An 8565-nucleotide genomic window follows, 5' to 3' on the forward strand; every position below is an offset into this window, starting at 1 on the left:
GAAGATATCAGAAGATGGAAAGATCTCTCATGCTCAAGGATTTGTAGGATTAACATAGTAAAAATGGTCATTTTACCAAGAGCATCTAGAGACTTAATGCAATTTACCTTAAAATCCCAACACAATTCTTTACAGACCTTGAAAAAACACTACTCAACTTTGTATGGAAAAACAAACAAACAAAAACTCAGAAAGCTGAAACAATCCTACACAATAGAAGAATATCTGGAGGTATCACCCTTCCTGATTTCAAGCAGTACTACAGAGCTATAGCAATAATAACTTCATGGTGTTGACATAAAAACAGACAGGTGGATCAATGGAATCCAATCAAAGCAACAAAAGTAAATATATACATCTACAGACATCTGCTTTTTGACAAAGAAGCCAAAATTATACAATGGAAAAAAGAAAGTATCTTCAACAAATGGTGCTGATCTGACTGGATGTCAGCATATAGAAAAATATGAACAGAACCTTATCTACCATCCTGTACAAAATTCAAGTCCAAGTGGATCAAAGATCTCAACATAAATGCAATACACTGAACATGATAGAAGAGAAAGTGGGAAACACCACTGAACACACTGGCACAGGAGCTAACTTCCTGAACAGAACACCAATATGGCAGGCATAAGTCAACAACTAATAAATAGGACCTCGTGAAACTGAAGTTCTTTTTTTTTATTTAATTCTGAATGTTGTTTATTGAAGGAGGGAAGAGGTCTTAAATACAGGCTTACAGCACAATGGGAGAACCCTGGAGGGCAGAAGTTCGCTACCGATGTTTTACAATCTTGTATCTAAGCTGTTAATGTCCATTATGCAGGATACACAGACAAGGAACTTCCCTTAACCATTCAGGAAGGTGGAACCTGGCAGGGAATTAGCATAGGGAGTATGTCAAGGTCAGCAAGCAAGGCAACAGTTACCCAAAACAGGGGCCAGGACCCTACAGGTCCCCCTTTTACTAAAAAACGAGCTTCTGACTTAGGTTGTGTGGGATGTCAGCAGGTCACCTTACCCATCATAAAGACACTTGCCCAGGCCACACAGGCACTCTGTCTTAGGTTGGTGAGCGCCTCCCAAACATTACCCGTCTCTGAATACTCATTATCTTACAGGCTCAATCATGTGTGAGCTGCAGACCTAACTGCTGCCAAAGATCTCAAAATGGCACTGGGCTTGCAATCTGTGTGTTCAACACAGAAAAGACCAACAGAGGTCGTATCCCACCCATAGCCAGTAGGCTAAAGGCACTTGAGTCATTCCCTTCCTTAACGAGCCTTACTGCAAATTGGAGTCCTTGTAAGATGGTATTCCAAAAGCAAATGGAACTTGAGTTTATAAATGTATAATTTTCAAAGCCAATCAAAATGTATATAACTATTGAATTAAATTTATCATGCCCAATAAAATGAAAGATTAACTAACTGTGGTAGCTACTTTTGTTGTCAGGGTCTCCACTGTGCTAGCTGTAGTAAGCAATTATGAAATGGTAATCCCAGAAAAAGTAGCAGTGGTGGCCGCCACTGCTATAACAGCAACAACAGCAACAGCAATGTCAAATTCTCTTCTGAAGCATGTGGACATCCACTGGCATGGATACAACTCCAGGAACACAAACCGCCAAATCCCATACCAATGAACTAACAGTACAAATGAAAGCTCTAGAACAAAAAGAAACAAACTCACCCAGGAGAAATAGACATCAGGAAATAATCAAATTGAGGGCTGAAATCAACAAAATAGAAAACAAGAGAACAATACAAAAAAATCAATGAAACAAAGAGTTGGTTCTTTGAAAAAATCAACAAGATAGACAAACCCCTAGCCAAATTAACCAAAAGGCAAAGAGAGAGCATCCAAATTAACAAAATCAGAAATGAAAAGGGAGATATAACAACAGACAATGAGGAAATCCAGAGAATAATCAGATCATACTTCAAAAACCTGTACTCCACAAAAATGGAAAATCTGGAAGAAATGGACAATTTTCTGGATAAATATCACATACCAGAATTAAATCAAGAACAGATAAACCATTTAAATAGACCAATAACCCCTAAAGAAATAGAAACAGTCATCAAAAGTCTCCCAACCAAAAAAAGCCCAGGACCAGATGGTTTCAGTGCAGAATTCTACCAGACTTTCAAAGAAGAACTAATACCAATACTCTTCAAATTTTGTTCCACACAATAGAAACATAAGGAACACTACCAAACTCTTTTTATGAGGCTACAATTACCCTGATACCCAAACCACAAAAAGATGCAACAAAGAAAGAGAATTACAAACCAATCTCCCTCATGAACATTGATGCAAAAATACTCAGCAAAATATTGGCAAACTGAATCCAAGAATACATCAAAAAAATTATTCATCACGACCAAGTAGGATTCATCCCAGGGATGCAAGGATGGTTCAACATACGAAAATCTGTAAATATAATACACCATATAAACCAACTGAAAGAAAAAAACAACAACACATGATCATCTCATTAGATGCTGAAAAAGCCTTTGACAAAATCCAACACCCCTTCATGATAAAAATCTTAGAGAGATCAGGAATACAATGAACATTCCTAAACATAATAAAGGCATTTTACAGCAAGCCAACAGCCACCATCAAATTAAATGGAGAGAAACTCAAAGTGATACCACTAAAATCAGGAACAAAACAAGGCTGTCCACTCTCCCCATATTTATTCAATATAGTACTAGAAGTTCTGGCTAGAGCAATAAGACAACAAAAGGAGATCAAAGGGATACAAATTGGAAAGAAAGAAGTCAAACTTTCACTATTTGCAAATGATATGATAGTGTACATAAGTGACCCCAAAAATTCTACCAGGGAACTCCTACAGCTGATAAACTCCTTCAGTAAAGTGGCAGGATAAAAGATCAACTCAAAAAAATAAGTAGCCTCCGATATACAAATGATAAAAGGGCTGAGAAAGAAGTCAGAGAAACATCACCCTTTACAATAGCCACAAATAATATCAAATACCTTGGGATAACACTAACTAAACAAGTGAAGTGCTTCTGTAAGGCAACAGATACCATCAATAGGTCAAAACAGCAGCTTACACAATGGGAAAAGATCTCCACAAACCCCACATCTGACAGAGGGCTTATTTATAAAATATATAAAGAACTCAAGAAACTAGACATCAAAAATACAATTAAAAATAGGGCACAGGTCTAAACAAAGAATTCTCAACAGAAGAATATCAAATGGCCGAGAAATGGTTAAAGAAATGTTCAACATACTTAGCCTCCAGGGAAATGCAAATCAAAAGGACTCTGAGATTCCATCTTACACTTGTCAGAATGGCTAAGATCACAAACACAAGTGATAGCTCATGCTAGAGAGGATGTGGGGCAAGGGGAACACTCCTCCCTTGCTGATGGGAGTGCAAACTTTTATAGCTACTTTGGAAGTCAGTGTGGTGGTTTCTCAGAAAACTTGGAATCAAATCTGCAACAAGACCTAGCTATACCACTCTTGGACATATACCCAAAGGATGCTCAATCAAACCACAAGGACACTTGGTCAACTATGTTCATAGCAACTTTATTTGTAATAGCCAGAACCTGGATATAACCTAGATATTCCTCAACTGAGGAATGGATAAAGAAATTATGGCACAGTTATACAATGGAGTATTACTCAGCTATTAAAAACAATGACATCAGAAATTTGAAGTCAAATGGATGGAACTAGAAAAAAAATCATCCTGAGTGAAGTAACCTAGAACCAGAAAGACAAATATAGTATGTACTCATTCATAAGTGGATATTAGCAGCAAAGTAAATGATGATGATGTTACAATTCACAGACCCACAGAGGCTAGCTAACAAGAAGGGCTCAAGGGTGGAGTTGCTTGGATCTTCCTGGTAAGGGGAAATAAAATAGATTTTGTACATGGACTGGAAGTAGGTAGGGAGGGGAACATGAGGGATCATGTGGGGTGGAATGAAGGGGGAGAATATTGAAAGAGATGACTGGAAAAGGGAGGTATTTCAGGGTAAAGTAGAAACCTAGTATAAAGGAAATTTCCAGGAATCTACAAGGATGACCCCAGTTAAGACTCCTAGCAATATCAGATATGTAGCCTAAACTGGCCATCTTCTGTAACCAGGCAAGTCTTCCAGTGGAGGGATTGTGACTCTCAGCCACATAACCTTTGACTTACAGTCTGTTCTGCCCTTGGAATGTGCTGGGGTATAAGGGTGGTGCAAAAATTGTAGGGATAGCAAAACAATGACTGGGCCAGCCTGAGACCCAGGTCATGAAAATAAGCCCACCCCTAACACTACTTGAAGAGCCATGACTCATAAGCTGAATGGCCAGAGACCTAGGATAGAACCAAAAACAACTCACAAAAAATAAAAAAAAGTCAATATAACAATGCCTGAAGACATTCTGCTCTACTCATAGATTTGTGCCTAGCCCAATTGTCATCAGAGAGGTTTCATCCAGCAATTGATGGAAATAAATTCAGAGACCCACAGCCAAACATTAGGCGGAGCTTGGGGAATCATGTGGAAGAGGGAGAGGAAGGATTGTAGGAGCCAGAGAGGTCAACAGCACCATGAGAAAACCCACAGAATCAACTAACCTGGGCTCATAGGGGATTAGAGACTCAATGGACAACCAGGGATCCTATAGGGGATTGTTCTTGGCCCTCTGCATATATATTACAGTTGTGTTGCTTTGTCTTCTTGTGGATCTTCTAACAGATGGCATGGGCTGCCTCTGACTCTTTTGTTGACTTTTAGGACACTATTCCTTATACTTGGTTACTTTGTCCAGCCTTAATAAGAGAGGAGGTGCATGGTCTTACTGCAACTTGATAGGGCATGTTTTGTTGATACTCTTGGGAGACTTTCCCTTTGTGAATAGAAACAGAGTAGGGGTGGATGGGGCAGCAAAGGGGAGATGGGGAGGTGCTTAGAAGAGATAATGATATTATTAAATATATATTTATTAATATATATTAAATATATTTAAATATATATATGTATACACACACACACACACACACACACACACACACACACACACACATATATATATATATATATATATATATATATATATATATATATATATAGAGAGAGAGAGAGAGAGAGAGAGAGAGAATATTTCCCTCTAGAGGAAATAGCTCATTGAACTCCACCCCTTTCTGAGGCTCTCCCATTCTCTCTGGCCTGTCTTCTGTACTATCCACTGAACAGGAAGGTATGAGAAAGACATCTGGTTTTCTTTCATTTCTTGATGATCACTGGGCCACTGTAGCACACCAACACTAAGTCTCAGCAGTTTGATCACTTATGAGTTGTAGTAACCACCATCCACATCACAAATAACTGTCTCACTAGAGTGATGCTGACAGCAGACTGTGATCTATGGGCATAAACAGAAGCATTTAAAAGGCATTTGACAGGCATGTCATCTGCATTTAACAAAATAAAAGCCATAATCTCCTCATCAGTGCACTTTAAAATGTGGTTACTTGCCATTATTATTTCTATTCTTGAAAGCTGTCTGTTCATGTCATAGTCCATTTGTTGATTGGACTGTTTGGAATTTTATTATTTATGGTTTAGAACTGCATTTTTCATTTTGGTGAGCAAAGATGCTGTAACTGTGATTGAGATTCCAAGGAACCTGTAGATTGCTTTCATAATACGGACATTATCCCAGTATCAATTTTGCCATCGATGTACAAGGAAGCTCTCCACATTCCAATTTCTTCTTCAATTGTTTTCCCTTTGTGATTCAAAATGTTCATTCTTCACTCTACAGAAAATTTCATTTTTGAGGCCTTTAACTCTGTTAGCTGGGTTTATTTCAGGGTATTTTATTTATCATTTGGAAGCCAATGCTAACTGGAGCATTTCCTTGATTTCTCTCTCCATATAACCCCTCTTGGTATGTGGAAAGCTGCTGGTTTTTATTCATTGAATTTGTAACCTAATGCTTTTGTGAAAGTGTTTACTAGTTCCTAGACTTTACTTGTGGAGTTTCTGAAGTCTCTTATGTAGAGGATTGTATTATCAGCTACCATTCACTACTGCCATACACGAAGCTGAACAGTGCCAGCAGTTGACATGGCAGTTTAAGAGTCATCTCATGTGATCAGAGAACAATACAGATGCTCAGTAAAGACAGATCCAGACAAAAGAAACCTCTGAACAGGTTACATTGTGTTTAAAAATGTACATAGGCTTGGGAGAGAAAAGAAAAAGGATATATACCGTCATAGGTTAAAAAATAATTAAAATATAATGTAGTAAAATTCTTAAAAAGAAATAAAGTAATAAAAAATATAACAAGCCATGTAAAGATGGGCAATACACAGAGAGTCTGGGTCCTGTATGTTATTGTGTTGTCTTTGAATAGTTTGACTGCTGATGAAGGAATGATAGCTGTTAAGAGACATTGGATTATAAGAGCTGCTAGTTAAACCAACCTATATATTTTAAAAATGTCTTGACTTCAAAATGGAAGTCAAAAGATGTGTTGCTTTGGGGAAGAGATTATGCTTTTATTTCCACAGGAAATGAGAGGCTGTGGATTCATTCCAGGTTGATATGGGTCAGGTTTGATTGGGAAAGACCCTCTGAAAATCCTGGCTATAGACATAAAGAAATAAGCCTAGAAAACTACAGAACATGTAATGTATCTTTTACCTGCTCAAATATAAAACAAAAATTTATCTTTGGGTAAATTCTGTACAACATACAGTCTATACTTGTATTAATAAAGATATGTTTGATAACTTTAAAAATTTATGTATTTTCAGAGCGAGGGGTCCAGACATTAATTAAAACAGATGGCCCAGATATTCTAACATCACAGGGCACCTTTGTTGTAGTTTCTTCAGAGTTCTGCATCCAGAACAGCTTCAAAGTTTCTGGCTGAGATGGTCTAGTCTCACAGACTACTCTAGCTAGTACTTAACAGTTATCCTGATTTTCTCAAAGCTCTTCCAAAGATGCCAGTGCACCCCCCCTCCCTGACAGACAACTGGAAGCAGTCTAGAAAAAACAACCCCAACATTCCCAAAAGATGAGTTATGGGTGTTTCTTATCATTTAAGGGGGATTGGTTACAAGTTGTTATTGGTCATAGTCAGGAAAAAAGCTAAACAAAAGAGTTAAATTCAAAGATCTTTCTAAATGAAAAAAGGTGGCTATGATATAGGAATGATTAGAAAAAAGTGTAGATTATTGAATCTGCTTTAATCCAAAAAACAACTATTAATCTCAAAAATATTTTACATTGGTATGGATTTTGGTTTATTGATACAAATTTAAAGTTATTTTTGCTATAGTAAATGTATGTTTCTACTCTTGTTTGGGGTATTGTGCCTATGTAACTCATTAAAAATGTAACGTATAATTAAAATTGTAGGTTAGTATGGACCCCGAGGTGTCCCTCTTGCTGCTGTGCCCTCTTGGGGGACTGTCCCAGGAGCAGGTAGCAGTAGAGCTGAGCCCAGCTCATGACTGTCGTCCACTGCCTGGAGGAGACAAGACCATTACTGCCATCTGGGAGACCCGGCTACAGACCCAACCCTGGATCTTTGATGCCCCCAAGTTCCGCCTTCACTCAGCCACACTGGCATCCAGCTCACGTGGGCCACAGCTGCTCCTGCACCTGGGTCTAACTTCCTACCGGGACTTCCTGGACACCAACTGGTCCAGCTCAGCCTCCTGGCTGCGACAACAGGGAGCTACAGATTGGGGTGACAAGCAAGCCTATCTGGCAGACCCACTGGGGGTGGGTGCCACATTGGCCACAGCTGATGACTTCCTTGTCTTCCTGCGCCGCTCTCAGCAGGTGGCCAAGGCACCTGGGCTGGTGGACGTGCCCAGTGGGCACCCTGAACTTCAGGCCCTGTGCTCTGGTGGCAGCCCCCAACACAAGGACCTCCCTGGGGAACTGATGGTCCAGGAACTCTTCTCCAGTGCCCTACAGGAGATATGTGATGAGATGCAGCCTAACTTCAGAGGAGATCAGGAGTTACTACATGAATGGGGGACCTGAGGCCCACGAGTCTACAGAAATCATCTTTGTGGAGACACAGAGGGTCCAGAGACTGCAGGAGACGGAGATGTGGACACAACTCTGCCCTTCAGCCAAAGGGGCCATCCTCCTCTACAATCGCCATCCAACTCTACAGTTGGGTGCTGGGAAGTCCCACCTAAGTAATCCTAGCGTCCCAGCCCTATCACTACAGCTCTGAAGACAATAAAGAACTTTTTTTTTTTTTTTTGGTTTTTCGAGACAGGGTTTCTCTGTGTAGCTTTGCTCCTTTCCTGGAACTCACTCTGTAGACCAGTCTGGCCTTGAACTCACAGAGATCCACCTGCCTCTGCCTCCCAAGTGCTGGGATTAAAGGCGTGCGCCACCACTGCCCGGCTTCAATAAAGAACTTTTATTCTTGGAAAAAAAATGTAGGTTAGTAGTCATTATAATAATCAAACTTGTAGCCATATTAGGTTTGTTTTCAAGGTTAAAAAGATATATTTAGATAGATAATAGAATA

At 39.4% G+C, this 8565-nt stretch overlaps 1 pseudogene; it reads left to right on the forward strand.

Moving 5' to 3' along the window:
• Window positions 1-7433: 7433 nt before the first annotated feature.
• On the forward strand, window positions 7434-8267 carry LOC131908047 (uridine diphosphate glucose pyrophosphatase NUDT22-like; annotated as a pseudogene).
• The last annotated feature ends 298 nt before the right edge of the window (window positions 8268-8565 follow it).

This window comes from Peromyscus eremicus, chromosome 4, assembly GCF_949786415.1.
Source record: "Peromyscus eremicus chromosome 4, PerEre_H2_v1, whole genome shotgun sequence".
NCBI lineage: Eukaryota > Metazoa > Chordata > Mammalia > Rodentia > Cricetidae > Peromyscus > Peromyscus eremicus.